Source organism: Callorhinus ursinus, unplaced genomic scaffold (assembly GCF_003265705.2).
Source record: "Callorhinus ursinus isolate GAN/ISIS: 27379988/994484 unplaced genomic scaffold, GSC_fseal_2.0 scaffold89, whole genome shotgun sequence".
NCBI classification, from domain to species: Eukaryota; Metazoa; Chordata; class Mammalia; order Carnivora; family Otariidae; genus Callorhinus; species Callorhinus ursinus.
Window position 1 is genome coordinate 1,339,061 of NW_027397151.1, and position 23,008 is coordinate 1,362,068.

A 23,008-nucleotide genomic window follows, 5' to 3' on the forward strand; every position below is an offset into this window, starting at 1 on the left:
CGGAGCTGCCGGGGGCCCCCTTTGCCCCCACCTGGGGAGATCCTCCCCCAGAATGAAGCCAGCCCAGAGGAAAGGGGCTATGAGACTTCTGATCACATGAGATTCTGGGTCCAGCCCAAGTGTTAGACCTCTCGGCCAAGAGCCACTAACGTCCCTTCCCCGGCCAACCGGGAGCCAGCCTGTCCCCGAGGCAGCCCTGCAGCCCAGCCTCTGTGCCCCTTCTCCCGGAGGCCACCCCGGCTCCCTCCCGTGGCAGCGTCCGCCCACGGGTGAGGGTCTCTGTCCGGCAATGGAGGGAAGCAGAGCGTGCAGACACACCGGTGTGCGTGACCCGCAGGGCAAGTCCAGGAAGGAAGGTGCCCAGCAGAGCCGGCCACATGCGGAGGTCTTCCTGAAATTTCTGGAGGACACTGGTCGAGTCTTTGGTGACAGAAGGCAGATCGGGGGAAGTGGAGACAGGACCCCCAGGCTTCAGGGGCCGCCACGGAGTCCCGCAGAGCTGGCAGAGCACGGGGGTGTGGAGCAGCCCTGGGGCCAGGGAAGGGAACGTGGGCTGGGGGCCTCCCTGGAGGAGGGGGCCGAGTCCTCCTCTTGTGGGGTTTCCAGGGAGAGCCCACCAACCCTGGCTCGACCACCTCACTCTCAGCCTCAACCCCACCCGCCGCCCTCACCCCAGCTGCCAGGCCCTCCCACGCACATCCCCCAAGCCCCACCTGCCCTCCCCTCAGCCTCCCCGCCCGCCCCAGCCCACCCTGGGCTGCCTCCCCAGACCGACAGTGCATCAGGCCTGTGAGCTGGGGGTGGGGGGCGATGTGCGTGTCTGTGCACGTGCACATGTGCACACATGTGCATGCCCCCTGGCCTGTGTGCGCACGTGCCCCTGTGCGTGCACTTGTTGCTGGGGGGCTGGACCGAACCAGACCAGCAGCGGGCAAGCAGAAGCACACGGGGCCCCAGCCTCATGCACTATGAGCATCGCCTCCACGGCGAACATCTCCGACAGTGGGGGCGCCTCCCAGGAGGTGCGGGGCAGGGCGTGAGGACGACGGACTGGGCTGCACCCTGAACACACGCACCACCTTCACTAGGCGGCCACGTGAGCTCTTCAGAGGCTGTGGAAATGGCAGGGGGAGCTTCCCCACCTCGCAGCCCGGCCTCCCCCACCCACACACGCCCACACCGTCCCCAGGGCCGAGGACAAGCCACCTTGCTCACCGTCACTTACTGTCCGCACACGAAGGATTTGGGGCCACTTACTGGGAGAGCATCTGAATACTGTCCAAGAAAGAATTTCTTTCAAAGGAGTATTTTCTTTTCTTTGCTAAAATGTGATGGGCATCTCAGGGCCCCTTAGAGGAAAAGAACTGCCCAGGGCAAAAGCCGGGACTGGGATTCCCATCTAAAAGCTCCGGGCCCTTGGCCACTGAGCCAAGACACTTTCCGCAGCTCAGACGGCCGCCGGAACCCCTGGATGCCGGCGTGGAGGAAGCAGGGGCTCGGGGAGGCCGCGGGGCAGGACACGGTCTCTTTCTGTCTGAGCTCCAGAGCCACGATTAAAAAGGACCCTGGGCTGAGGTTGTGGGGTGCACAACCTTCTCAGGGTGGGTGTCACCGCTGGGGGCCCAGCCTCTGACGCAGGTCATTTTCCCTTCTTCAAGAGCTTCCTGGGCTCACAGGTTCTACTAGGAAGGCCAAGTGCCCGACTGGCCCCATCCCTGACTCCTGCACAGGTTCTCAGAGGTCCATCCGCCTTCACCAACATTCTCCAGCTTCCTCCACTCATGTGCCCAAGGGCAGTCTTGGCCGGGCACACAAGGGCACGGCACTGGGGGATAACCCCGTCACAGCACCCCACAGCCAAGTGTGAGGGATGAAAAGAGCCGTGAGGACGCATGGCAGGCCCCTGGTCAGTGAGGCCTAAGGAGGGACAGGGCACTGGGGCAGGAGGGGCAGAGAGGGCCCGGACAATAGGCAAGGTGAGGCTGCAGGGGCTGCAGGTGACCCAGGGGGCCTGCGCCCTGAGCTCCCAGGGAAGTCAGGGGTGTTCAGGACAGAACGAGTCCCCATGTGGTCTCAGGAGCGGCCCAGGGAGGAAATCGTCATTGGAAGGAACCCACCATGGACGGGAGGGCTCAGCACAAGGGTGGCAGTGAGTGACCCGGGACCGCCTGCAGGGAGGGGCGCAGAGTTGCTGATGACACGGAGCAGGGGAAGGCTGGCCAGGGTCGGATGGGCAGCAGGCTGCTGCAACAGGTGCCACTGTGAGCTCGGGCAGCTCAGACCCACCCCCTGCCCTCCCTGCTCCCCTAAAGCCTCTCCTAAGACAAGACACTCAGGCCCCCACGAAGCTGAATGCTCAGCACAGCTGGAGACCGTGGGCAGGACCCCAGGTGGTGACTACCCTAGTGGCCCAAGCTCAGCCTGGACAAGGACCCCCATGTGGAAGAGGCTGGCCCAGGACCCACAGCCCCGCATGCCCACCCCAAGCCCAGCTGGCTGGGACAGCCGTGTGACCACGGGCGCTTCCCTCAGCCTCCCTGACGTCCAGGTGCTCAGCCAGTGGCCACACCCAACCCCAGGGGGACACAGACCCCGGGACCACGATGAGCAGACACAGTAAGGCTGGAAGAAGTTTGGCCCCCAGGACAAGCCTGTGTCCCCGGGCCCCGCCCCACATCCTAGGCCCCTGGGGTGGCCTTTGCCCAGCTGGGGCCTGGTTCCCAGTGGATACCTGCTCCAGGAATTGGCCCCCGCTTGTGGGCACATCCAGCCTAAAGCCATGCAGGCTGCCTAGGGGCAGGGGTGATGAGACAGCCTCCCTGTGGACCTCTGGACCCAGACCCCAGCCAGGGCTCAGGACAGAGCCTCTCTACACCACGGAGAACAGGGGGCGCACCCCTGGTGGCTTGGGCTCAGGCCCAGGCTCTGCCTCACCACCGGCCACTGGGCACCCTCTTATCCGCTCATCTGCCGGGGGACGGGGCCTCTTTGTGTCCCCCTCCCCCACTCTGTGAAAGCTGGAGCTGGGCCTCGGTGGGTGAGGGGCTTCCCGGGGGGCCTCCCTTTGTTCATTCACGAGGTGTCTACTAACAGCGAGGACCAGGAGCCGAACAGGGGCCTCTCGGGCTTTCCAGTCCTTTCCGCGTACACTATGCTGAGCAGGTGTCTTTGCTGATCCTTTCTACATGCAGCACAGCCAGGGGAGGGTGCTGAACCGGGGCCCCAGGGCCAGATCCCACATGGCTGCATTTATACTAGGAGCAGAGAATGGCTTTTTATTTTTTAATGATTGAGGGGGAGAAAACCCAAAGGAAGAATCTTATTTCATGATGACTAAAAATTATATGGGACTCAGGTTCCAGGGTCCACAGCATCCGGAGCCCCCCGAAGCCCACTTGTTCATGTCCCGCCGGTGGCGGCTCCCCGGGGCCACCTGGCCCTCTGCCGGCCCCTGTAAGCGTCACCTGCTGCCTGCCCAGCGCCGTCTGGCCTAGCCTGGCGTCCTATCATCTGCCCTGTGGCGTCTGTGTGGTCACCTGCAGCAAGGGAGGAGGCGTGGGGAGGGGGCAGGAACCAGCAGCACCCCCGCTCCAGGGGGTCCACAGCCGATGGCCACGGTGGTCCACATGCAGGTGGACATGGGGGCCAGTCTCATGTTGGGTCACCCTTTCAATGGGAGGGAGAGCCGAGGCCAGGAGCTGGGGGCGCCAACACCTCTGGCAGCCATGGAACATGGATGTGAACATAGCTCATCAATCGAAAAGCTGATTGATCAGCTTCTTGGGCGGCAGACTGGGGTGAGGACCTGCGTTTTCCTCTCCTGAGGACGAGGGGTGTGCCCGAGTCTGCAGAGAGGTGCAGCATTTCACACTGGCCCGGGAGCTGCCTCCGGCAGGGATGAGGCAGGAGGGTGGGTGAGGGACCGGCGGTGGCAGGAGGCAGGCCTCCCCCGGGGCCTCAGCGTGGGCAGGATTCCCAAAGGGGGCGCTCTGGGCAGGTGCCAAGGAGAGAGGCCCGGGCTCTGCCTCTCCTGTCCTGGACCCCGCGGGCAGGGCTACCAGCTGGGGGTCCTGGGGCCTGAGGTGCCTGAAGTGACTTCTGGATGTGCAGGTGCAGGGACTTGGCAGGCTGCGCACTGGGCACCCGCAGTGGCCACCAGACCCACTGCTTAGGTCATCAGCATAGCATGGACGCCTGGCACTGGGGAGGGCCTTCTGGGGCCAAGGACGCCTTCAAGGAGGAAGTAGAAAAAAGCCTGGGGAGGGGGTCTGCCTTGTTGGGAGCAGGCAGGTTGTGGGCCACAGCCCCAGACCCCGGCTTGCATGGGCTCCAGGATGCACTTCCCAGCTACACTCTGGTGTGGAAGCGAACGTGTGTTTTCCCAGTCTGCTGGCGAGGGCTGTGGGGGCGGGCTGCCGGAGCTCTGCCTCGCGGCCCCAGGGGGCGCACCTCAGAGGAGCCCACCTCGGAGGAGGGCAGGTGGGCCTCTGGGTCCCGGCCTCAGGTGGGGTCGGCCGGTCAGGGGCCCGGGTGGGGCAGGGGCTTCGCTTACTTGGAGCTGACCAGCCCGCGCTGGGCCTCTGTGTGGCTGCTGCCGTGGCCTCCGCCGTGGCTCCGCGTGGCCGCCGTGGCCTCCAGCCTGGCTGATGGCGCGATCAATGCGCAGCTACAGCTGGTTGAAGGGGACCAAATCCATTGAACAGTTGATTTGGTTCCATTTTACCAGCTTTAGCAAAGCATTTGGCTCCAGGATCCGTGGAAGCAGCGGCGTGGATGTGATGTCCGGACGCGGTGGGGCGCCCTGGCTCTGCCCCCAGCTCCCCTGCAGGACCCGCCATGGCCGAGGGACCCTCACGCCCTGCGGGGACTGAACATGAGAGGGAAGGGCCAGGGGTGGGGTGGGGGGGTCCCACAGCAGACACATGTGCTCTCACACACGCACACTCGGGAGGCCCCGGGCTCAGGGGCTCCGTCCCCCGGCAAGGGTGCCCCTGCCTCTCACGGTTTCTCAGGCACCGTGGCACCTGCCACTGGCCTCAGTCCTGGGGCACAGCCGAGGCCACCAGAGCCCGGCCCTCGGGGGGCTAACAGCCCACGGACAGAGACCCCTGCCCCTGCACACTCTCAGCTGCAGTTGAGGCAGGACAGGCCTGGAGTTAACCGTGAGCCTGGCCCAGAAGGGGCAGGTGGGCTGGGATGCTGCAAGGGCTCTGCAGGGGGGCTGGAATTTTCCAGGGAAGTCCCCCTCGTGCGGCTGTGGCAGATGACGAAGGGCAGGGAGGCCCACACAGCTGACCCCAACCGTGCGGCCTGTCAGGGCTGCAGGGACCGTCCCCTCGGCTCCCGGGAGCAGGCCTGCAGTCCACGTAAGGACAGCGCCAGAAAGCCGAGCCCGCACAGGCCTCATCACCCTCAGTGACTCTGACAGAGCAAGTTCCTTTTTAGAAAATTAGTTTTCCTGCCAGCACCCAATTCATCAGCATCGATGACGAGGGGGGACAGCAGCTTCGGCGGTGCCAGGGACACGGCGTCCTGGGTGTGTGGACTTCCCTCTGAGCACAGGCCGGCCTGACAGCGAGGGGTGACCGCCTCCTCCAGGCCCTGCTCTCTCTGCCCTGCCCTCCTGATGCTGCAGGACAGATGCTCAGCCCCCCAGGCCGGACTGCACAGGGCCAAACCCACCCCCACAACCCCTCTGGGTGCATCAGAGCCCAAAGACCCCGAGACCTTGGCCCCCACCACCCCTGCCACCACACCCTTCCTCCAAGACATGAACGAGTCAGTGCCACGGGTCCTTCCTCTGCAAACAGCCCTGGCCTTTCACCTCCAGACCAGCCCCCAAAGTTCACCAGGAGCCCAGGGGGGCCCCAACCCTTCCAGCCTCTCATCCCATGACCCGCGGATGGCCCTGGCCCCTGAAAGCCCTGGAGGACGGGGAGCTGGCCAGATCTCAGCTCTGCAAACACCCTTTCCTTTTGGGTCCAGAGCACGGGGAGGGGGGCACCCCAAGGATTCCCAGAGGCCGCCCTGCCCCTGCCCTCCAGAGAAGACGGTGCAGATAGAGCAACTGGGCCGGCACTCAGCCCCACTGTGGACATTCCTGATGAAGCGGCCGCTGCCATGGTTGGACACTATCGCTCTGGGATCTGTCATTCCCAAGTCCAAGCACACACCCCACCCCGTGGGGGCAGCCCAGCACCCCCGACCGCGCCGCTCTACCCTTTGACCCCCTCATGGCTCTTGGATGTCTGCCCCTGGGTCTCCAAGTCTGGGGGAATTGCCCTAAAATAACAGACCTTTGCTTCCACACGGACATCCCTACTGCCCTGTGGGGGGCCGTCCCAGCACGGCCCCCAGCCGTCAGTCCACCCCCGGCTTGGCCCAGCACGCCCAGCAGGCTTGGAGTTAGAGCTTTCCCTTCTTATCTGTGAGCAGCTGGGAGCTTCAGCACCCGCCAGCGGGCACAGCGCATGTGGCTGAGAGCGTCACCCCCAGCCCCAGGGCAGGGCCGTGGCCACAGAAGCCAGCAGCGTGGCCGGGTGGCCTTGGCCAGCTTGTCCTGGCGTGCGCGGAGCAAAGCCCCACACGCCGGGTGCTGCCAACCTGTCGTCCCAGTGTGGAGGGCCCTGGGCTCGGGACGCCTCCCCGTGGCCACCCTTCCAGGACCGTGGAGATCTGGCCGCCCACTCCTGCGCCCCCACGTGGCCTCGTCTGGGGAATGTTCCGGCAACTCTTTGTTGAGTGAGTGACTAGCACACATGACTACAGGTCTGAGGGGCTTGCGGGGTCTGTGTCTGCAGCACAGTCCCAGCGTGAGCAGTCCCTGGGTCTCTGACTCAGTTGCCTGGTGACTGTTTTAACTCGATTTGGCAGATTTTCTGCATTCCCCCACCCTGGGCATCCTGGGGTCTCAGCCTCCATTGGAGGCTCCCGGCTTCCCCGTGAGCCCCAAAGCCTCCTGAACAGCCAGCCCATGGCTCAGCCTTGATGCCTCTTAAACCCGCCCACCCAGGAGCCCCCAGCCTGGTTCAGCCCCTGCCACTCACCTCCACCCAGTGGTCTCCGGAGCCCTAGCAGCCCCTCTCACCACCCCTGCCCTGGGGGCCTCTGACCCCAGGCCAGAAGGGAGCTCCAAGGGGCTGGACCCAGAGGACAGCGGAGAAGCGGCCAAAGCCAGGGCCAGGCCTTCACCATGACTTGCAAACGCGTTACCAGATCTGCATTTACGTGCGTGACGCCTCCCGCCAGAAGGTGAGCTTGCCCAGGGCAGGGAGTGCGTCCCAGGCTGCAGGGCCTGGCAGAGAGACGGGCCCTGAGTCTTGGTGAATTTACCGTTGGCCGGCCCGGCAGGCAGTGGCTTCTTCAGGACCCTCTCCTCAGGCCCCGGGCTTGTCTTTCCACGAGGGTGAGACAGAGCCAGGCCGTAGCTAACACAGTTTGTGCATTTTATGAACCACGCAATTAAATAGGCTTTAAAACATCTGCTGAGGGAATCGTCCCATACAGGGAAGTATACTCAGCATTTTGAAGCCACGACGGATACTAGATGTGGGGAAACACTGCGGAAGACTCTAGCAGCCCTATTACAATCAATACAAAATTAGATGCGATGAGCGTGTGCAAATGTGTCCAGTTAGTTCTAACTGGAGCAAACCATGACGTAGGTGAAGGCTCGGGCGTTCGCCCAGACTTGTGGCCAGCCTCGCCCAGAGAGGTCCCCAGTGGGGCAGTGCCACCACTGACACCAGGCCCAGGGGCTGTGGGATGCTGGCGCTGCCCCCAGATGCTCCCAGGCCCGAGCAGTAGCCAGCACTTCTTCCAGGAAGCCTTCCTGCACTTGATATGGGCCCTAGACTCAGAGTGAGGGCAGAGTGAGCCACTGAAGCTCCCTAGGTGACCTGGGCCGTACCAGGCTACCCCTGTACCCTAAGCTGTCCCTAGGTCTGAGCCACCATTTGGGGGCACTTAGGGGGCTTCCTCGGTCTCTCTGAGCCTCAGTTTCCCCACATGGGAGTGCCAGCCACACAGTCCATAGTTGTTGCAATCCTGTGCCCCTTCACCTCTGCCACGACCTTCCCAGCTCAGACGGGGGCCCTGGCCCAGCACCTCAGAACACGGCACTCACTGGGGGCAAAGCCCACCAGACTCCCCCAGAAGAAGGGTGATGGCCTGCACCCTGGGCGCTACAGCCGAGTCCTTAGTGAAGAGGTGGCACCAACCTCCAGCCTCTGTTCAAGGACAACCACCAGCAGAGACACATGTGCAGCTGGAGACGCTGCCCTCGGAGGCCAGGAGCAGGGCGGACAGGAAGCTGCTCCCCACCAGTCATCATGGAGATGGGGCACCCAGGACCGTGGCAGCAGCGTCCCACCCAGGGGGGCAGCTTGCAGCCAAGACAGCCCTGCACTCCCACCTGCCCCAAAGGGTATCAACGACTCCTATCTGGATGCCTCTTGTGTTTTTTACTATGAAGCTTTTAAAATTTAAGCATCAGTAACCTAATATTTCTCTGGCAGCAACGTTACCTATTAGCACTCAGATTTGCCACTAAATTAATTTTTAATTCCAGATTTTGGTTAATTATTAAAATAACTAGCAAAGAACTACAGTCAGCCCCAGGAGTGTGAGCAGCCCCAGCCAGGACCGTGCTGAAGGAGCCCTCCCACAGCTTCTGTTCGGGCTGCTGGGTCCTCACAGAGGAGTCTCCAGAGAGACCCACAGCTAAGACGCAAAAGGAAACCCCATCCCCAAACATTTCTCATTCTCACCGATGCTGACCCAGCCGGATGCCAACCAAGACCTGCTCAGCCCAGTTCCGTAACTTTTCTGTCTACTTAAAAAAATATGTATTATTTCTCAACACTGATAAAAGTTTAATACGGAGTTTCCCGGGTTTTTAATAAACTTGTCAGCAGAAGAGCAGGGCAAATTGATGGGGCCCCTCCTAGAGATAAATTTCTCCTCAAATGGACCCAAAGAGCAGGGGTACAGGGCAAGGGGGGGGGAGGCAGGGCAAGAGGGGGATGCACGACTGTTTTGCTGTTCTTTGCAGAAATGGTGAGATGGATTTCTGTGTCTTATTATCCCACAGATAGGGCCGGGGTAAACGCTGGTGTAATGTCAGGAAAGCAAGCTTCCTGGCTAAGAACCAGATCAGAGAGCTCTGAGGTCAGGAGAGAGTGCAGCTCCGGAGCAAGTTCATGGCCAATGTGCTCCGAGATAAGTGCGAGCCACTCGGCACCACGGCACCTCTGCGGAGCCCCCGTGGCACCCCCTCCACCTGCAGAGATGGATCCCGGCAACTGCCAGAGCACAGAGCGCGGGGAAGACAGGCATGGCCGGGTCCGGTAAGTGAGCAGGACGACACTCCCACAGACTGTGCCTATCTGTCCCTAAATTCTGCCGGCTTGGCAACGTCTTCCAGCACGCGGAGATGTGGGACGCGTAGCCACCTGCCTCCAGGCCGGGAGGGGCACCCCGTGCTTTGAGGGGTATTGGGCAGGTGCTTTTATTCCCTCGCTCAAGGTCATCTGCTCCACTGGCTGCAGAGCGGTTTGAAACTCCACCCTTAGAGACCCGCTTCTTGGGTTAAAGATGGAGGGAAGGCAAGATCTCCTGGGAAGCAGCTGGCCTACAGCTCCGGGTGTGTGTGTGTGCAGTGCAGGAGGTGACGGCCAGGGACAGACAAGGAGGCTCGGAGGGAGCCCCAGAGACCACGTTCATCCTGCAGGGCCGAGCCCGTGGAAGCCAGGCCAAGCGGAGCCCCGCCCTCCCACACACAGCCCCCAGCCCGGGGTCGGGGTCCTGGCCCTCCTCACCCCTTCGGTGGGAGAACGAAGGTCCTGCCGTGCCCTTGGAAATGGACGACAGGAGGTCTCCGGGTCCCGCCTGGCCTTGGTGCTCACGAAGGGGGTGGGTGAGGAGGGGACAGGGCTCCGAGCCCCGCCCGGCCCGTGCCTCCTGCCCCTGCGGCCACGACTGGGCACCGGGGTGGTGGCCAGGGTGCAGGGAGGCCGCCCCGGGCCTCCCCCGGCCCCGAGTCATCTGAGTTCAGCCTCTCCAACAGGACAGCTGAGAATGTGCACTATTTATACCGGCCAAGGCGGGCAGACAGCCGCAGAGACACACAGCCTGGGCGCCATATGTGGGCATGACGGACGGCAGGCAGGCCTCTGCCAGGGGGACAAGGACCCAAAACAGGGAGTCCGTCCTGGGTGTCCTTCAACCTCCTGCCGTCCCCACCAAGCCTGTCCTCCCCCATCCCCCGTGACAGGTTCCCGGACAGCTGCCTTCCCCACTGCTGTTAAAAATACTCTAGTTCCAGAACCTCCTGTCCTGCACTGTCCTCTATGCCCCGAGCTGGATGTGTGATCCCAGGGGGGCGACCCTAGACTCTCCACCAACAGACCCTTTGGGGGTCCGCTCCCCTAGACGGGGAAAAGCCAGTGACCTTGCCAGCCAGCACCGGGGCAATGGGGCCTTCTTTCCTGGGCTGGACCCCGGGGGCCGGGGAGGCACCTCTGTGCCCAGTGGCCCTGGCCCGTCACACACGCCCCATCGGACCCCCTGCCCCAGCACAGGAAGCAGACCTGGGCCTCTGAAAACCGAGGCGGATGGCACTGATCTCCCACGCGCCAGGGAGCAGGCATCCACGCCCTGCCCCGTGCAGGACCCATTGCCCCGGGGGTCGCTGCGCTGAAGGAGCAGCTGCTAGGCTGTCAGAGATGGCCTTCCCGGCCCTGCCCTTGAGATGCGCCGCCCCACTCGCCGCCAGCTCCGCAGCAGCCTGCCCTCCTCGGCCACCACCTCTGCTGCGGTGGTCCCTCCCCGCGGGGGCAGTGCAGGCCGTCCCACGCGGGGCCCAAGAGTGGCCCCAAGCTCCAGCCAGCCAGGTGCTGGGCCTTGCAGGGCCCGTTGAGAGAGTCCTGCAGCTGGATGCAGGCAGGAGCAGACTGCGGGAGCTCCTGGGGGCCACTCGCACTGTGCCTGAGACCCCTTCTCTTCCCAAAAGTCACACCAGCCTCTTCCCATCCCAGGCTGGCTGCTGGTGGGCCGAGGGCAGCGGGCGAGGCCAGGGTCCCCCAGAAAGCCCTGCGCTCTCGTCCCCAAGCCCCCTGTCCCAGCAGCACTGACCCCAGGCCTGGCCACCCTAAAGAGCAGTGGGCGTCAAAGGCAGGGAGTGAAGCCGTGAGCGGAGGCCCTCTGCAATGGGACGTGCGGCCAGCCAGCGAGGCTGAGTCAGCACAAAGCTGCTCTGACGGACGCCCAGCCGTTACCCTTTATGCTAAGGTGGCACAATTAAAGCAATCGCGCTGGCCCCGCCCCCATCGGCCCCGCCCCTCCCGCTGGCCCCGCCCCCAACCCGTCCACCTTCTGTCCAGCAAACCCCTCCAGGCTCCATCTTTCTGGGCTATGCCCTGGCCCTAAGGATTGCTCAGGTCCTCCCTGTGCTCATTTAGGCCGGGGCGGGGGGATGGGGATGGGGATCTGCAAGTCAAGCACTGTTCAGTTTGATTGACAGGCTACGGCAGCTAAAACATCTTCCTGCCGGTCAGCCTGATCATGCAGTCGCTCCTCGGTCCAGCGTTTCCCATGTGAGCTGGGGTTTTCTGAGACATTCCTAATGCCCCCCACAGATGCTTTCAGCAGGGCCGCCCCCTTTGAAAACCTCGTGCAGGAAAATGCTTTCTTGCCCATGATGAGTGCACCGTCCTACTGGAAGCAGGTGCCACCTGGCTACAGACACCAAAGATAACTTGTGGTCGACGCAGACACACGCACCTGGCACAACGGGGCCGCCCCCACCCCCCCGACCCCCTGGCACAGAGCATGGCTGGGTTTTGTGAGCCGTCGCCTGGAGGAGTCAAGCTAATTTGACACACTGAAATTACGAGTGCCACGGTCCTCAGAGCTACCATTTCCACCTGTGGAACCTGGGCCTGCCATCGGACTGCAAAGGTTTTCCAAGTGCTCCGGGAAACCCCGGGGGGTGTCCCCGCTCCAAGAGCTCAGAGAAAGGGGCACCAGCCACCCCTCCCAGCCTCAAAGTCTCCCCACAGCCTCACAAAACCACCTGGGTCCCCAGGTTGGCAAGCAAACCCTAAGAGGGTGGGGCTTTGACCCCCCCAGGCACACCCCAGACCCCGCTTCCTCTGAAAGAGTCCCGGAGGCCCCATGGCAGCCTCTCTGGGTGGCAGGCCCTCCAGGGAAGGCCCTCTGGTCACAGCACACACACGGTCCTGCTGGCCTCCCCTTTCCCCACAGAAAGACCCAACGACCCAACGCAGAAGCCACGCCTGCTCTGGGTTCCCTCTCTGGCTCCCCCCGAAGCCAAGAGCAGTAGCTTCACGGACAGAAAATTCCAGCCGCCCCCAGGGCTCCCACAGGGAGGCGTCCAAGTGGTGCCCGTTCTTATTTTGGCCAATCAAGAGATGGGTGGCAATTTACAGCTCCCCCTGCGAACTCCCTAGCTTTACTGCTCAGTCAAACCTAATTCCCAAACACTAATGCTTTTATTTAAACACCACATCCTGCAGTAAAGCCGTAATGCACATTGGGATGCATCTGGGGGAAGAGCCGCTTGTCTGCGGCCAGGCCTGGTGGCCATGAGCCCTGCTACTTCCCCCGCTGTGGCCGGAGCTGGAAGCATCGGGCGAAGATGACCTTCCCGGGGACGCTGGACACGTTCCCTCTGGGCCCGGTGGCCGGAAGGAAGGCAGTGGCCAAGGACAATCCTGCCTCCCAGCTATGGGTGCCGTTGGAGTGGCCCTCAACTACGGTCAACCCCCTGGGAGCTGGGAGCCACCGGCGAGCTTGGGGCTGCCGGTGTCTGCCTGTCCCCAGGTTCCTGGGTGGGACCTCAGTGGCTCAGGAACCCTGTCTGCCCCCAGACCCAGTGCTTCCAGCAGCTGGAGGAGGCGGCCTGCTTGCCCGCCTGTCCCTGTCCCACCCCCGACACGAGAGCCGCCTTCCTGCCAAAGGTCAGGGTGTGGGAGGGGCTGGGGCACCTGCCAGGGGCCCAGGCCAGCAATGCCAAGGGCGCCCAGAAAAGCAGAGATGACACACGCGTTGGAAAAATAGCCCTGAGCCTGAGGCGGACGTGCCCTGGGCAGACACGCTGGCCTCACCCCACACCAAGGGCCAGAAACCGGCCCAGGTGCCCTCCCACAGCAGCCCAGCCCCTCCGCCCTCTGCCTCGCCGGAGAAGGACCAGCACAGTGGAGACCAGATAGAGCATCTGTCTTCATCTCCTGGCCATCACAGTCCCGCCGTGGGGCCCACGGGACCCCAGCCCTGCCTCTGCTCCCGGCCAGGACCTGGACGGGGGCAGAGCAGGCAGCAGGGCTCGGGCTCCTACCCGTGGCTGTCACACTAAGCAGGTTAGGGAGACGTCGCTGGCCTACACAGCAAACACGGCGAAGAGCAGCGTGGGGCTCGGGCTGGTGTGGGGGTGGGGGGCAGGACCAGGTGGGGACGCGGGCTCAGGGCCGGCCACACTCAGCCCCTGTGGTCTCTGTCGGGGTGCCCTCGGGGTCCGGGGCTCGGGTGTCTCAGAGGCAGGAGTGGGGGCCTGGGGCTGCAGGTGTCTCTGACCCCGCTGCTGCCCTGGGCCTGACCCCAAGAGGCTGAGCCACATGGCACCCTTGCCTCTGCCTCACAGTGCAACCTCTGGGAGCCAGGGAGGTGTGTTTCCCCCGAGGAGCGTCCCCACGTGGCTGCAGGAGCCCCTTCCCTCTCCTCTCCTTGCCTGGCCTGGCTCCCTGACCCTTTGGGGACACGGGGCTTTCCTTGTGCCTGGGAGCAGCTTTCTGCCCCTGCGGCACAAACAGCCCTTTCTACTGGCGAATGACCCCTTTGAGGGTGTCTGGAAGTGAGGCCCCAGAGCCAGGGGCACCCTGTGTTCCCAAGCCCAGGCCCCCTGCTCTGGGCCCCCCAGGCCCTGCACTGGACCCCACGCCTGCCACGGGGCCACCTTCCCTCTGCCGCAGTCAGCACGTTGAATATTTAATGTCTGATGAACGCCTCCACCTGCTGACACAGGCAAAGTGACAGAACAATGCCGGTAGGGGACAGGGCTGTCCACTGATGCCCCGGCAGCCTGCCACGGAGGCCCTCGCCCCAGCCACAGCCGCCTGCCCGGCTGGCTGTCTGTCTGTCTGTCCGCTGGGCGACCCTGCGGGTGAGAGTTCCCCACCTGAAATACATACTTCTTTACATTCCATAGCTCCGCAGGTCCATATGGGCATATAAAGAAGTATGTTCCCCAAGCGGGTAGTTCAGTCTGGATGGCTACGCGGGCTTGGGGAAGGGGCCCCACCGAGGCCGTGGGGCTTCTGCCTGGATGCACAACCTGGAGCCCTCTGTGTGCGTGGGGCCGGCACGCCGCGCCCTCCAGCTCTGCCCGGCGAGCCTGGCCTCAGTGCCCCCTCCAGGCCGCTCTTGGGCTCCCCAGCACACACCGTTAGGAAGGGCAGAAGCAGACAGCCCGCTCCACCGTCTCAAGAATCCCTTCGCTCGCCCCACAGTTATCTGGTTTTGCGTCAGTGGAACAAGAAAAGCAAGGACCCAGGCTGCCACCTCCCACCCTCACCCTGGAGAAAGATGTGCCGTTTCCTCTCAGAGACGTGCCGAGCCTCAGCCAGCACCCTCCCTCTCCATCTGGGCACCTTGTCCTAGCCAAGTGCACAGGGAGGCCGGAGCGAAGACACCGCAGCTCAGAAGGAGCCCACCATGAGAGATGGGGGCAGGGTGGCCAGAGCCCACGGGAAGCCCAGCACCACGTGCCATAAGCCCAGATGGGCACTCCAGGAGACCCAAGCAGCGGACAGGCCTTACCTGGGCAGCTGGCAGCTTCCTGGGCAGGTCCCTGGTGGTTCTGCCTCCCGGAAACCAGAGCCCTCACGGGCAGGGCTCAGTCGTGCCTCTGTCTTTGAAGACACGCGTGACAGGTGGACCCTGCATCTCCAGAGGGTGGCTGGGAGCGGCTGGGAGGTGGTCCTTGCCTCCACCAGCCCCTTCTGCTCTTGGGCCTGGCTGGGCGGGGGACTAGAGCCGGCTCCTTCTTCCCCCCTCCGGCCACCTCCTCCCCCTCTGGCTCTCTCCCTCCCTGCTTCGCCCTCTCCCTCCCCTCTGCACTCCTGACATGTCATCACTTCTGCCGTGGGCCGCCTGAAAAGATGCTCGCACCAGCGGGCGGCTCCACTGAGCACCGCCACCCGTCCAGCGTCGCAGCCTAGGCATACCTGGCTCTCTGTGGCCCACGCCCGGCCTCCACCCAGCCTCCACCTGGCCTCCACCCAGACTGATCAATACCAATTTACAGGCAAACGCAGGGGCCGCCTTCCTGTTGATGAGTTTCCCAGTGCTCACCGGCTTCTAATGAACTCGTTAAAGAGGGTTAGGTAAACTTAGCAAGTGGAAAGCTAAGCGCTTTGGAACACTTAATTATAGCGATACTGTTTTTCACTGCATTTCAGAATTTGCCTGTGATGGAGAAGAAGCCCCTCTTCCCCACCAACTTCTCCCGCCACCCCGAATCCGGGAGTCAGAACCACAGAAAGTCTGACAGGGAGCACTATGGCCTCCGGGACAGGTGCCCGCCATCGGAGGGCCGGCCACCCCCAGCCTGGGCCCAGGGGCATCAGGAGCGCACGGGCAGAGGTCTTGCCATGGCCAGGGTGAGGCCCGCGGCTGAGCGGTGGGATGCTGAAGAAGGGCCTCACGCGTTGCTGGGTGCCTGCAGAGGGAGACAGCAGGGGACACGCTTGCTGGGGACAGCAGCCGGGCTGGGCACAGACAGAGAGGACCCGGGCCCAGGGTCCTGCTGTGGCTGCACAAGGCCCTGGGCCTGAGCACACTTCCAGTTCCATCAGCAAGACAAGGCCTGGGGCGACCCTGTGTGCCCCTCCCCACCGGGCAGCCCACCTGTCCTGCACCGACCGGCCGGAGGGGTGTCCTGATGCTGCCATCCCCAGGGCAGGTCCATGTCTCCGCAGAGCCTGCAGCGTGCGATTTCTTAAATTCCTGGGCTGTGGCTACAGCACCCGGCATGGCCGGGCTAGAGTTCTCCGTGGGGGTGTGATCTGGGCTCCGAGAAGCACCCCACCAAAAGGAACGAACCACTCTGCAGAGAGATCCTGAAGAGCGATGTCCCATTTTCGTGTGGCTGCCATTATTTATCATCTTCAGGTAGCCGGAAAGAAAAGGGCAACCGGGCTGCCCCCCACGTCCCCCTGCGCCCCTGGAATGTGCCCGCTAGAGACCCTCACATGAGAACGGGAGTCTGGCACCTAAATCTCCCTGCCCCCCTCTGACAAATGAGGCCTCAGAGGCCCTGCTCAGGCCTGGGACCCTCCCCGCTCCCCCACCCCGGCCTTCACACAGGCCAAGTCTGGAGCTCAGGGGAAGGTCGGGAGCTGCAAAGGGCAGGAGGGGCAGCCCAGGTCCAGCCGGAGCCCTGGGAGCCTCTGCCCCAGGCAAGCAGGAACCCCGGACACTTTTCAAACAGTTTTCCGTCCTGGCAGGTCAGGAGCAGCCACCTCCAAGGGACCCCACGGGGACGGGGGGGCGGGTAGAAGCAAGCGGGCCCTGTACCCCCCCTCGCCGAGCGCTCTCCAGTTATGACCCCCCCCCCGCCCCCAGCTGTGTGGAGGTCATGATCCCTCCAAGAGACGCCTGGCTGCCCCCCCCCCCCCCCCCCACCCCCCCCCGGCCCCCCCCCCCAGTCCCCGCCCAGCCCCGCGGTGCGCACCCAGCACAGGGACCCTCCTGACCCCGGCGGGGGACCTCGAGAACTACAAAAGTCCAGAGTCCCGACTTGGGACAGACCTGGGGCAGCCACACCGTGCTGGCTTGGGACCCCCTGCCCCGGCATCGCCACGGTTAATGCTGCAAGTTCCAAGGTAAGTTTAACCACACTCCCAGCGCCGCGCTCTGTGCCGTGGGGCAGGTTAACTGTGCCCTCCCCCAGCCCCCATAGCCCCCACCCCAGCACCAGGACCCCCCCCATCCACCCCGGGCATCTGGAGGCAGCCGCTTCCTTGCAAAATGCCCGCATGTCAAAGTTCGTGCATCCCGGTTGGACGCGCCCTCCTGGCCTGCTGGCTGCTGGCTCTGCAGTTTTCCAAATGCGGACGGAGCCACGAGCCGGGAGAAAACTCCAAAGCACCCCCGCTGGAACCACGCGGCCCGGCGCCACGGCTCCCACCCACCAGCAGGCACACCCCCACCGCTGCGGCCGGCAAGTTTGTGGGGCCGTCTGGGCAGGCTGAGCAGGACTCACCGCGGAGCCCCTCCGGCCGGGCTGGCGGCAGCAGCGGCAGCGGGCGCAGGGTCGCGGCTCCCGGTACGATGCGCCCGCGTGGCTCCCAGGGAGATGCTGCAGCCGTGGCAGCACCATCCACCTTCTCCCGGAGCCAGTCGCGAATGCAGGGGTGGGGGAGGCCAGAGCTCCCGATGCGTCCGCACTTGGGGGGTGGGGGGCAGGCAAAGAGAAAGAAGACACTGCGCACCCCCTCCGCACCCTGCCCTTCCCCCTCCGCACCCTGCCCTTCCCCCAGCCCTCCCGCAGCAGCGCAGACTTAGCAGGAAGGGAGATCTTGAGAGGAGAGAGGGAGAGAGGGGGGGAGGGAGGGAGGGACCGGAGGCGATGCAGAGTTACCGAGGAACCACCTCGAGCCCTGCACCTTGAGCCCCTCCCTGCTCTGGGCTGTGTCTGCAGACGCTCCCGCACCCCCAGCCGGGTCAGTGCAAGGTAGAGGTCAGGGCGGAACAAAAGGGACGGTCCTGCGGGGGCGTGGGCTCACACATGCACACAGCCCATCGCCGAGACTCGCGCAGGCGGGGGAGGGGAGGGGAAGGCAGGGGAGGGCTGACCCGAGGGGCCGGAGCGGGCGTGGGGGCCCCCCTCGGGTCAGGAGCCGGCCTCACCTTTGCAGTCCTTATATACCCGGCCAAGCATCCCAAACACGCGGCCCCGGCCAAGTGGCCCCCTCGGGCTGTGCTCCCTGACCATATTTAGTCAAGCAGGGGAAAAAATAGCGTGTCAGCTGGGCCTCGGCTGGCCGGCCACCGGGAACAGGGTGGGAGCGCCAGCGCCATTGACGGCCGGTCCTGGGCCCGAGCTGCTCCCCGCGGCCCCCTCCGGCCCCTCCCCATGGGCCTCCCACCGGCTGTCCCTCTGCCCTGCCACCCCCCTGCTATTTTTAGCACAGCCCAGTACAGAGGCGCCTCGGCAGCCCTCCCAGGACACACAGCCTGTTCCTAGGGGTGCCCTGGGGAGACCCAGGCAGCCCCCAGGGCTCGGGCTGGGCGGGGAGGCCTGCCGCCTCCTCCCTGCTCTTGGCCTCCAGGGACTGGGCCCCACCCAGGCCACCTAGGGCCCCACTTGGTGCCCTTCTGCCCAGAATGGGGGCCCAGGCGAGGTGATGACAGAGCCACCGGGGTTTCCGGAGGCTCCCAAGCCAGCTCTGAGAAATGAGGACCGCAGGTCACCTTGGACAGCAAGCCAGGCCACCAGGCTTGCCACAGTCTCCCCCAGGCCTGCAACCAGGGGGCATGCGTGAGCGGGAGACCCTGGTCCTCACACTGGCTACGCTCTGAGCGCCCCCAGCCTGGGGTCACGCTGCAATGATGTCATGGATATGTGCTGGGCACGGCCTGCAGGGGCCTGTCCTCACGGGGCCTGGACGCGGCGGCCGACATCCCCCACCACTGTGTGAGCCGCGTTGGGGCCCTCAGGATGCAGGACGGGGCACTGCAATGGTAGGGGTGCAGGCCCCACACAGGGAGGCAGGGGCACCGCCAGCCCCACTGTCTGTGGAGTCCTAGCCACTCGCGTGTAAGCAGCAAGATGCCCTATTGTTCCAGAAAGCCATTTCATGAACCTCCCCTCCTCCCGTGCCTCGAAGTCCTGGCCCAGCTGCAGGTGTGAGGAAGGGCTGTCTATGCCCCTCAGAGCAGGCTCCCATGTGCCTGATCCCCTCACAAGGGTCCAGAGCTGCAGGATCCCGGGATACGGGGTGCCATGGGGATCCCCACGCGGGGCGCAGGGGAGGGGAGGGATGGGATGGGATGCCTGGCCAGTGGTGGCCGTGCGGCCTGGGAGACTGGGCCACAGCGTGCAGGGCCAGCACTCCTGGGAAGGGCTGAGGGTCTGGGAGGCCAAAGTGGGAATGCCAGTGAGACACAGTTGGACCCTGCTCGTAGGCCCTCTGGCCCGGCCGAGGGGTCCTGGGTTCACCCCAGGGAGGTGGGGACCCTGCCAAGTCTCAAGCTGGGCAGTCCAGGTGCTTTCCCGAAACCAGACAGACACTTGGCCCCTGACCGCGAGGGAGAGTCTGCACCGCCCTGTCCCCTCGGCGGGCAGGTGGTGGGCAGGGGAGGGCGTCCAGAGCTTGGGCAAGGAGGTCAGGTCAAGGCTGGGCCTGCAGGTGGGCGGAGTTGGGCGGTGGGCGTGTGGCCTGTCCCCCAGGAAGGCTCCTGTTAGTGATGTTCCAAGGTGGTGAGGGTGGGGGAGAGAGTGTGGAGCAGACCCTGTCATAAATCACCTCGGTAATCACCCTCATAATGGCAGCCCGGCACTCACAGACAAGGGTGGGGGCCCAGGGCCGCCTCTTCCCGGGAGAAGGGCTGGTTGAGTGGCCAGTCCTCAGGGGTCCCCAAGGCCTCAAGGACAAAGCCAGAGGACAGAGCACTCTGTTCATTTATCCGCAACACTAGCATTTCCGGGTATTGCAGGAGCTTCTGTGCAGATGTTGTGTTGATCCTTAAAGCATCACGAAGAGGTGGGCCTCCTACCATCCCTGCTCCGTGAGGAGGAGCGGCTTGGAGGGAGCAGACTCGCCCGAGGTCACAGGGCAGGGGCAGTGCCGGGCAGGGGCTGCCTGTGTGGCCGCTGCCCAGGCCCCTGCCGTCCTCCAGAGCCCCTTGCCAGGGCAGTCAAGACAGATCCAGTGTCCCCGGCCTCGGATGCTGATGGAACCCTGCCCCAGGGAGACCGCCAAATATTGTAGAGACTGGGAAGGTGGCCAAGCCCCCACCCGGACCTTCATCCCAGGCATCCTCAGAAGGGTGGCAGGTGATGTGATGCCTCTTCGTGTACGTGGCTGAATACGGCCCTGAATGCCTGCCTCCCTCGTCCATTCACCAACAGGGATGCGGGGAGGTGTCTCACACCCGCCGGGGCCGCGGAGTCAGGCCAGGCACCAGCTGGGGGAAGGCTCTGGCACGTGCAAATGCGCTGCCCCCACCAACTGGGCCACCTGGCGCGTGTGGCAGCTGAGGTCTCGAAACGGGGCTTGTGAGACTGCAGACCCGAACCTTGGATTTGATTTGATCATTTTGGTGTCGGTAGCCGCGTCCAAGCTGCCGCTGACATGGGGGCGTGGGGAGGAGGGGTGCAGAATCAGGGGAGCTGCGCTCACTTCCCTGTGTGGGGAAGAGATCCAGAAGGAGAAGTCGGGGAAGGGGGCGTGCCTGGCTGGCGGTGTAGGTCAGAGGTCAGGGGAGGCTTCTGTGGGGCCCAGAGGAGCACCCAGGCCTGGCGGGGCCAGGGACAGCGAGGCGGCCCCAGCACGACAGCAAGGGCGGGCGGGCCAGCCGATGGTGGGGCCCCTGTGGCGGGGTGCTGCTGGCTGGGGGTAGAGCTGGCTGGGGGCCACAGTGCAGGGGGGAGAGGCACTGGGGCTCTGGCCCAGCAACTCTGTCGATGGAGTGGAGGCAGCTGCAGAGAAGGTGGAAGTCAGGGCAGTGGACCCTCGGAGGACAGGGTGCTTCTCCCGGGAGCGAGAAGGGGGTGTTGCAGGGGAGAGGCTGGGGCGGGGGGGGGGGGGGGGGGGGGCTCCGCCCTAATGGGAGGGCCTAACAGATGCCCCTGCTAGAGCGGAGGCCAGGGGGGCATGAGGAAGGACTTCCCTGCTCAGAGGCTGTTGCAGATCCCAGAGGGGGTCCCCAGGGGACAGCCTGGGGGTGAGGAGCAGCCCCTGCTGAGGGGGCCTCTCACCCCTTGAGCTGAGTGGAGGGCCGAGCGGTCACTGGAGCTCAGCGGTTTCCTGGAAGCTCGAGGACAGTAATGGAGCCAAGAGTGCCCCCGGGAGCAGTGCTTCTGACTGAGAGCTTTTCCTGGAGCGCCATCCCTGGGGGCGCTGGCCGGGCCAGGGCCGGGTGGGGGGGCAGCCCTCACGTGCCTCCCGCCTCATCTTCCAGCCTGAAGAGAGAGGGGTGCAGCCCCCAGGAAGGCCCCACCAAGTGACCCCTTGGGGTGGAGGAGGGTGCCACAGGGCTGGGAGAGGCAGCTCTCCAACTCTCAGAGCCTCAGCTTCCCCGTCTGTCAAGTGGGGCCGTGGCCCGTGGGTGCTGGTGGAGGCCTCCGCGGGGGGCGGGAGGGTGGGGGTTGATGCCGTGGGGTTAGTTCAGGGAAGGCCCCCACACAGGACTATTCTATCCCCCACCTTCCCATCTTCACCATGCAGAGGATCTACTGAAGGAATGAATGAGTGAGTCAATCAATCATTCAATCAACCGGTCAGTGGTTGGATCGACCACAGGACAGCACATGGCGGGACAGTGGGGGGGGCATGGCTAGAACCATGCTAATGTGTGTTAGCTTTGGGGTTAGGGGTGAGGCTGGGGTCTTGTTTGGAGGGGGAAGGGGCAAGGCAGGGCCAAAGGCAGGGCCAGTGCCCTCGGAGGGTCAGGCCACGGTCAGAGGTGGGGGCTCCCCTCACCCCTGCCTGGGTGCCCCTCTCCCCAGCGCTGCACTGACAGCAAGACCTGGGTCCTGGTCACTTCACTCTTCCATGAATCTTTAAATGAAACAAAAGCAAGGCTTTATTTTGAAATTTGGTTGTACTTTCAGACCGTAGCCGACACAGTCTCTGTTCAGACAAGCCCGGCTCACCCGCCGCGACGATGGGCAGGGGACTTGCACTGATGTCCCCCTGAGAAGACCCGCAGACAGCCAATGACCCCACGGGACATCGGCAGGGAAGGGCAGTCCAAACCCGCGGCGAGGAGCCCTCTCACACCCGCTGGGCCGGCCGTTAAAAACCGGAAAATAACAAGTGTTGGCGAAGATGTGGCGAAATCGGAACCTCGGGCGTGAGCCTCGGAGGCAGCGGCTGTGGAAAGTGGTCTGCAGGTCCATCCACAGCGACACCAGCAAACCCAGCACTGCACGCCAGGCAGGAGCGCGAAGAAACCCAACAAGGACTCGCACACTCACGGCGCCTCTGCACACGGGGTTGCAGACGGACAAGCCCGCCCACAGACAGGAACCGGACCTGTGACGCGGACTGCAGCGTGGAAGCAGCAAGAAGACGCGAGAAGCCGGCAAGGCGCCCTGTGCGGCGATGCCTTGCACACGAGGCGTCTGGAACACACCGCACAACACACCTCGCAGGGAGGGCTTCTCAGGTGCGGGAGGGGATGCAGACGGGCTCCTTCATGGAGGCCGGCCTCCTCGGGGGTGGGGAGGGGGTTAGAAAGTTCCGGAATGAGAGAGGTGGCCACAGCGCAACGCCGCATGTGCTGAACGCCACTGAGTTGTTCACTTTAAAGGGGCTGGTTTGGGGGTCAGGTGACTTTCCCGTCAACAAAAACACAACAAAGATACGTGGGTCCCAGGGTCGGCCGCACCCCGTCTCCCCAGTGACCCCACACCCCGGGCACAGCCGCCGGGTGGCGAGGGCTGAGTTCCTGCTCCCCCTGGGTCCCCAAATGATGTGGAGAGCATAGCCCACTGGCGTGACCCCAACTTCCCCTCTCCCAACACCCCTCCTGTGACAGAATAAACGTGTGTTGTTTTAACCACTAACTGCATGGCCATGTGTTCTCACGGCTGCAGGAAGCCCATCCCCCTGTATCCTTCTGTCCGGGCCTGGACGAGGATGGAGCCAGCGCCGGGGACGGGCAAGCTGGGGGCAGTCGTGGGGGGCCTTCCCCCAAGAGACGCCCACGCGGTGCTCCAGGAGACCAGGGCCAGCTGCTGCGGGTCAGGAGGACCGCCATG

The 23,008-nt window shown here is 64.2% G+C and overlaps 1 long non-coding RNA gene across 1 annotated transcript; it reads right to left on the reverse strand.

Moving 5' to 3' along the window:
* Positions 1–15,138: 15,138 nt before the first annotated feature.
* On the reverse strand, positions 15,139–17,885 carry LOC141371712 (uncharacterized). The gene is made up of 3 exons (XR_012376876.1): positions 17,282–17,885; positions 15,925–16,136; positions 15,139–15,736 (listed from the first exon to the last, which is right to left on the reverse strand). It is a non-coding gene; the product is annotated as an uncharacterized lncRNA (long non-coding RNA).
* Positions 17,886–23,008: the final 5,123 nt, after the last annotated feature.